This window comes from Corvus brachyrhynchos, unplaced genomic scaffold (genome assembly GCF_000691975.1).
Source record: "Corvus brachyrhynchos isolate BGI_N302 unplaced genomic scaffold, ASM69197v1 scaffold4, whole genome shotgun sequence".
Classification (NCBI taxonomy): Eukaryota; Metazoa; Chordata; class Aves; order Passeriformes; family Corvidae; genus Corvus; species Corvus brachyrhynchos.
In genome coordinates, this window is record NW_008237878.1 from 4896135 (window position 1) to 4904365 (window position 8231).

General features: G+C 38.6%; 1 protein-coding gene and 1 pseudogene across 2 annotated transcripts in view; both read right to left on the reverse strand.

Moving 5' to 3' along the window:
* The window catches only part of ASB14 (ankyrin repeat and SOCS box containing 14), a 14316-nt gene extending 12109 nt beyond the window's left edge, over window positions 1–2207 (reverse strand). For both annotated transcript variants that reach the window (XM_017732462.1, XM_017732463.1), the window contains exon 1: window positions 2151–2207. The gene's annotated coding sequence lies outside the window, so the exon portion shown is untranslated. The remainder of the gene's footprint in view (window positions 1–2150) is intronic.
* Window positions 2208–2816: 609 nt separating this feature from the next.
* Window positions 2817–8225, reverse strand: LOC103614302 (annotated as a pseudogene).
* Between the last annotated feature and the right edge of the window lie 6 nt (window positions 8226–8231).

Here is an 8231-nt window from a genome sequence, read left to right on the forward strand (position 1 = left end):
AGTCAACTACAACAAAGGCTAAAATACCAAGAAAACATGGTATAAAATAACAAGGTACTAAGAGAACGGGTGGTAAAATTCAAGGCTTTTTTTTTTTATTTCTAAAGAATTTAGCATTACAAAAATCCACTTGGAGCAGAAAACACCCATCTCCAATGCCAACATCCATGTCACAGAAAAGTCATCCAAAACCAGCTAAAAAGATATTCAGGCAGAGAGTAACTATCAGGTTAAAAGCACAGGCTCCTCATCCAAACACCCTTTCACTTTCACAAAATACCATCAACAAAACACAGGAGTATATAAGAAATTTTACTGCTGTAGAAGTATCTAAACCTTCTTTAATATGTTCCTTTATCTATTTTAACTCACTGCAGAATGCAAGACTTCCTACATTAGCACAGAAAACCAAAAACTCAAAGCTTGGGGCAGAATTCCTGCTTCCCTTCATTTGCAAGAGACCTTGCCCATGCAGCATTTAATATAATGTGTATTTCCCAAACCCTACACTCAGATTTATAGGCTCTAACTAGTCAGTTAGTAAAAAGAGCAGTTTTCATACTGCTTAAAATCTCCATTTGCCTAAGTAATCCATGCAAAGGCTAACTAACTCAGCAATTAATGGGGTGTCAAGTCAAAAAAAGGGAAAAAGTACTGACAAGAATTTTGCTAGATACTGTGGTTCTCAACACTAGTACAGTATAAAATAAGCGATAGCTGGTGCAAAGGGGACAGAAGTACAATCCAAAAAAAGACTACTAAATATTGTGATGCCATTTGCATACATCACTTATTATCACAAAATAATTAAGAAATTGCATAAAGATATACCCACTTTTAAAAGATGTACAATTTTTATATAGAGATGTACCATTTATATATTGCAGCAGTACCTGCAGACTGCTGAATTTTGCTTCATTCAAAAAGATGTTGCTCAAGTGTTCTAGAATTCCCCTATTTTCTTCCAAAACAGGAACTGAATGCCAAGTTTTTAATTCTGCTGCTCTTAAAGACCATTTTCTGACAGACATTATGAAAAAAAACAAAGCAAAAAAAAATTAGAAAACTGAGGAGGAAAAAAAAACCCCAGCCAGGAGACAAAACAGAACAGAACTAGACAATGGATTTGGCAAGACTGGGCCAAGGAAGCAAAAGAAGAAAACAAACTGGTAGGGAGGCTGAAAATGAACAAAACAGCAGGAGACCAGATTCAGCTGGTCAGGAATGGAGGGAAAAGGAGGGAAGAGGTAGGAATCGAGATTCTAGGAGCAGACTAAAGAACAAAGGGAAGCTGGGGAACGTCTGAAACTGGACATGAGCAAATGACAAGTTGGAGAAAAATGAGGACTAGCATAGCAAGGGGATTGAGAAAACAGGCCCTAAAGGGAGATCACAGAATCAGGCAATGGAACAGTGAGGTGCTCTCAAACAGGCACTGTCAGCATCAGCCCCACCCCAGCCATGTCCTCACTGCCTTCCTTTGGCAGCACCCACTGTAGCCAGGACAAGGCACATAGGAAAAACGAAATTTGGAAGTGTTGTGGGGGAACAAGGAACCCCCCAAAGTATTTTTTCAACATAATGACCCCATGGGTCCTATTGGCCACATGGCTGCAAGGGTAGCTAGGGACACAATGCCAACAGATGGCACGTGCAAAGAGGGGAAAGCACTGCTTGCTTTGTTGGCATCTTCTATCATTCATGAAAACTTGTGCCTATTTATGAATACTGGCACAAGGTGAAAAAGGAGGAGAGACAGGGACAAAACAGCAGTGCTCCAGCCAGGATGAAATAAAGTCTGCCACTACTTCAACACATTCCTTTCCAGTGTGACTCTTAAGTTCCAATACACTTCTGCTATCATACAATACTCATTAATTAAACAGGGCAATTTCCTCTTCTAAATCCCACTTTGTGAGAGCAGTCAACTACTCTTCCCAGTTACACCACTAGCTTTAGTAGATTTATATGGCAATCTCAAAGCCCTTAAGTAAAAACCTGAGTTTTCAGTACAGACTACTGAAGCCTGAGGTAACTCAATAGACCTGTCTCTTCACCCATCTGTTGGCCCTCCTCCCTCTCCAAGACCAAACAATAATACAAACCACAAGAAACTACTTAAAAAACAGGAGTAAGATTAAATCACCTACCTAGCAATAATAGATTTGTTCTCAGAACAGCCTGCTAGCAGAATCCAGTGGAATACTGCAGACAAATAATTTGATCATTTACTCATCATGGTACCACAAGAAGTTGGCATATTCCAGAAAATAATAAAAAACCAGCATTCTTTGATACATTTAAGTTTTAGTATGTTAATTTTCTTAAGCCATTGTGCAAATACGTTATTCCATGTTTTTAAATTATATTGGTTTCAAGGTATCAGTGAAATAAATTCTGATGCCAAGAAGAGAAATGGAATTGAGAGCTGAGAATCAGAAACAGGCAAATACTGGAGAGGGGTTCTGGATGTGCACTTAAGCATTACCCACATTGCACATCTGCAGCTCACATACCTGAGGAACAATTAATTAAAACACAATAGCTGAGATTACTTTTCTCTTCAAACAGCTAAAGCACATTATAATCCAAAACCTGGCTCAGTTTAACATGAATTTGTAATGGTCCTTACAGATCATAAAAGTTATAATGCCTTTCATCTTCTCTCCAAGACACAGATAAAGGATTGGGAGTGTTCAGGTTGGGCTAAGGACACATCACATAACAAAGACAATGACTGCCAGCAATTTACATGAAAACTCAGTACTGCATTTAGTATCCCATACAATAACTTTCTTTGAGCAAAAAATTCCACCTTACCTTGACACAAACTTGCTCACATCTGAATCTTCTCGGATTCCATTACAATGCTGAGGTCACTAACAACAGCAGACACTTTCTCATTGTTCTAGATTGGAGAAGTAACAACAAAATATTTTAGAAATTTCTCTAGCAAAGACAAAAATGTGTCTATTTGCATCTAAAGCAGAAAAAAGTATATATAAATGCTGCTAAGCACTACAATCCTTAAAATAGCATCTTTTAAACTACAGTTCGTGTGTGTGAACAGTTTCTTTCATTTCAACAGTAGCACTATTACCCACACAACAATGCTTTTGGAATAATACCCGAGTTTGTCAGCAGAGAGAATATATACATATAAAGGAAGGTTCATTGCTTCCTTTCACATCAATTCCACTTCTTTAAGATTCTTCTCTTTCTCCAACACAGCCTTTAGCTGCCACATATACTAGAAAATCCAAATAAAAGGTTTTATCTGATAGTTTTCCTTTCTTAAAAAATTTATTTTAAAGACTATAGTTTTGTCTCAAAATCATGTCCCTTTTGACAATAACTGTTACTCAGGAACATGTGCATGATAATACAATTATTCTAAATTAACTAATAAGCTCTTAAAGAATGAGAAAAGAAGGACAAAGAGGAGAAATGAAGCCATAAAAGAATTGTTTTTTCTATGCATTCTTGAACATACCAAAGTAATGGATTAGATGACAGTGAATGAAAGAGCTTAAAATCATGGTTTGAAGCCCATAGAAAATGCCTCACTTTAAACTTCTAATACCAAGTCACTACGAGCAAATGGGAATGGCCAGAGAGGAAAGCTGGAGTTAACTGCACACACATCTCAGCAGTCCCTGAACTTGTTGGACAGAAGCCCTGCTAACACTGCCATCACTCAAGATGGGAAAAGTAAAGCAAGGCACTACAAAGATCAGTGGATGGACTAAATAACATCAGGAAAAATCGTTTCAGGTTTAGAGCAAAAGGCTCAACAGGGGAATGGAGTTGTGGAGAAGCTGCCAGCAGTCACAAGCTAATGTGCCACCTTCTGAAGGGACTGGTTTGCCAATGGGTGGGGTACTAACATGCCAAAATGCCATTGTAGGGCCAAATAAAAAGATTTAAAAGGAAAGCTCCTGCCATGAAATAAACTTTTAAGTGATTGCTTTCTCAAAAGGCTTAGACTTGTTCTGGCTGATTTTCAAGCCCATTGCACACGTCTTCCTCTAATACCTAATACCATGGAGCTGAGTTAACTCTATTGTGACTTCACTACTAGAATAAAAAGCTACAGTTAGCAGTGTGAGAAAAACTTCCTAATCTTCTGCTGCATACCAACAGACCTGTTACCTGCTGGGCACTTCCCAAAAACAGCTGTCACCTTTTACTCCTCATGACAGGTGAAACTGGTTGTAACTGTGTACTACCCTGCCCATGCTAATGTTAGTGCAGGTTATTTGGAATACAATGTACTTCTAGAAAAAAAAAACCCCGTGCAAAAATTAGCTCAAAATTATACTTTTAGAACTGAAGTGGGGGTTTTAAAGTACATATACACCTGGAATTCCCTATCTCCCTCGCTATGGGGATCTCATCGGCACTCAAAAGTAGCCCAAATTTTAGGCATTAGGCAGCCAAGTGCTGCCGCACAGTGGCACCACGGCTTTAAGCAGCACCGATGCCGTCGGCGGTAAATTTAACACGCGTTACCCTGAGCTCCACTGACACCAAAAGATGTCATCATCCTGCAGGAGATGCAGCTGAGAGAGAAACATTCATCTCACCAAGCTGCATAATTGGTGTGGGCCATGTCCCCACTCAAGGCTAAGTGCAGTTTCATACAAGCAAATGTAAAGAGGCATCACAAAGACCACAAGTTTCAAGTCACAAATGGACTTCAGAGGGTGCTCGTTCAGCTGAACTACTGCAGTTTCAAGGATAAAATCCATGTTTGACTACCTAAATATTCAATTCCCAAATTAATAATATGGCTTTTCTAAAGAATAGGAAGGACATCTTTACTGTTTACTCTCAGTCCCATGTCATTAAGTTAAAAAAAAACCCCAAAACAACCAAAAAAATCAACAACTTTAAAGCTGAGCTGAGAATCAAGTTTTCCTGATATTAGAAATACTATTACAAAGTGCAACAGTGTTAGAAAAATACTATTCCAAACTGGGGTAGTAGCTGTCTTCCTCTGCTTAGCACCCTAAATTCTGTGCTAAGAATAGAGTCTTATGAAAGAGCTCCCTCCCAGAAAACCAGCAATCATTAGTGTAACTTGTGGGCAGTGCTGCAATGACTACTCACATTAACTATGCACACACAAGTGTAGGAAAAAAAGGAAAAAAAAAAACCAACAAAGAGCTGCTCATGTTTGTAGTGTTTTAGCTATTCCCCAGCTTCTTCCAGAGAGGTAACATTTGGCATTTTCCAGTTTCCAGAATAAGATATGTGACTATAGGAGAATGATTTGTGTGGGATGAAAGCTGTGCAGGGTCAGGATGAGGCCCCAGCAGGTACCTGACAGAGCTGAGGGACACCAAGTGCTCTCAGGGTTTTACCTCAGTGTTAGTCTGCAAGAGCATCCTGCAGGGACCACGTTTTGGGAAGGAAGGGTGATAGAGACTTGGCAGTGCTGGCTCAATAGCTGGACTTGATCTTGAAGGTTTTTTCCAACCTAAATCATTCTATGGTAACCATTTTGTGGCTAAACACTAAACCAGACCTTCAGAACTATCTTGCATGGATGCATGCAGAATTACAAAGTTCCAAAGATGTTTAAGAGTCCAAAGAACCCACTGAAGCTTAGATGAAACAGTTAAAGGTTTCAGCTGGAAAAGGAAGTACTGACATTTGTCCATTTGAAGTTTTGTTTGTTTGGTAGTTGATTTTTTTTCAAACATACATTAACCCTTACCTGCATTTCAAGAAGCTGGAATTCCAATTGAAAAGACAGGGAGTGACATTTCCCTGATAATCTGTGCTTCTGCACTGTCCTGTTTTCAGCTGTTATAAAATCAAGTTAACAAAATAATCAATTACACTTCTATTCAATGACTACTGCATTTCTTCCCTTAATCATATTTAAAGTACCAACTGATACAATTCCTCATGTAAAGAAGTTTAACATGTTTAAAAACCCCAACAACTAACTCCACTTTCCCCCTATGCAAAGCACAATAGTAGTCTGTCACTTTCCCACTAAGCAAAGCACTACATTTACTCAGAAACTGTTTTGTCAATGAACCAAATCTTATTGTATTTCAAATATCAAAAATCTAATTGTCTTTCTGCTAACAGTGAAGTAGAACATAGGTTTGCAGATGAACTGCAACCAGTATACTCAGTAAAGGGCACAAAACTGCTTACTTTTTTCCACTGTTTTCTTGGAACAGCTTATGAACTGGAAACCAGTAAATGTCATGAAAAATGGGAGATCTGTTCCTAGACTTTCAAGTAGAGCTTTCAGGTCTGATGGATATTCCTGTCCCTTGGTTTCTCCCTGAGTTTCTCTTTGGAACGATTTTCTAGAATGGAAAAAAAGAATAAAATCAAAAGGGCAAAATACCCAGACGTAACTTGTTTTTCCATGTCAGTACAGCAATATCATTAAATAAAAGGCATTGGGAATGGGATCTAATGGTTTTCAGACCCAAATCAGTTTTCAAGGAGTCAAATTTCAGTTGGATCACATTGCTGGAAACAGCAAACTATTCTAACTTACATAAACTCTTTCCATTCACTGCCAGGTAGACACAGCTTTTACTCCAAGTCTGGAGGTGCAAGTGTCCCTTTTGAGGAACGTGCAACAAAAGGGACCCTAAGATGCCTTTACTCATCTAAGTGACTTATTTTATCCACTGAGTTTACATTTACTAACACAAGGAAAGTCCTAACATAGAGGCAAAAGCTTATCCCAAACAATTTTGTCAAAGAAACTCTGTTAATCTAACAAATGAATAAAAGGCATACATTGACTTCAGTATCTCCTCATCAGAAAAAAAGTGGATTCTTGTCAGGTATCTTCATACTTTTCTGTCAATAACCTAATTTCTTCTTCCAGTGCCCGGATTTCACTTTCATAAGCTTGATAAATGCTCTTGTCCATTTCTCAGGATCAGTGTTACTGCATAAAACAAAATAAGGATTTTTCTCAGGAACAAACAAACAAGGGATTAATTTTTTAACAACACAAGCATAACATTAGGTAACTGTTTGAAGATACAGACCAGTGCACAGCCTCCAGAGACAGACCTTAAATCAGGGATCTAATGCAGTCAAGGGCTTTAAGAACCTTTTTAATTAATCCTAGTTTGATCCAGGAGCACATCCAGCTGTTTTACATTTGCTGTAATAGAACAACAAGCTGCTCCACAGGTAAAAACCAATTGCAATTAGAGATAAAAATTGAACCCAGCTTTGACCAATTGACCTAATGACTCACCTGGTCAGACGAGGCACAGCTGCTCCTAACACTGTTCCTAACACAATCTGCCTTCAGAGTAAACAGCAGTAAAGAGACACAAATCTCAAAGACACTTTATCAGTAACTTAAAAAATAGATAAACCTCAGTTTTCAGGAAAGATAATAATCTGACATTCAGCCTAGCTACAACACATTCAGAAGTCTGTCGGAGATATTATGCAGCTCAAAACTAATGTACTAATACTTTTGACCAGGAAAAACCCAACATTTAGTTTTGTGTGGTTTTAAACCACCCCTATTCTATGTGCAAGTTCCACACTAGCATGGTTCAGTAAAAGGGGATGAGGGGGAAATAGGATTTTATTTGTTTATTTAGTAAGAAATAGTGCCTTTATAACACACATAAGAAAACAACATCCAAAGCATGCTTTGCATCAAAGACTTGCTTAGTGAATAAAGGAAGTATATGCAACTAAATAATTATCCAGTCACCACCAGATTTTTTTTAACTGGATACAGTGAAGAAAGTCACGGTCATAATAAAGAGTATGGTGTGAAAAAGAAAAACATTAAAACAGCCAGAACTTTACTCCAGGTCAGCTGGTCCCTCTTTTAACAGCAGCAACACAAGACAAACTACGTGCAGCTACTTGAACTCAAGGACTTCACCAGACTGCAGAAGACTCAAGCACTAATTATGACTTCAGGGAGCTTTATATCTGGGAGAAAAACCCTATACTTTAACTAAGCAAAACAAAACTTTTACAAACACTTCTCCTGTCGTATATCATACGCGTGTATATACGTGTATATTTATAAATATTTGTGCATTAACAGCACATTTTTCACCTTTCTACGTACCTGCCCGTTTATACCCCCGACTATTTGATGTTACGCTGCCACAAGAGCAAGCGCCTCGGAGCGCTTGCGAGAACCGAACTGGACCTTCCAACCTCGCAGGGCGATGCTGAAATCGCGACTCGTCCGAGGAGCCGGTGCT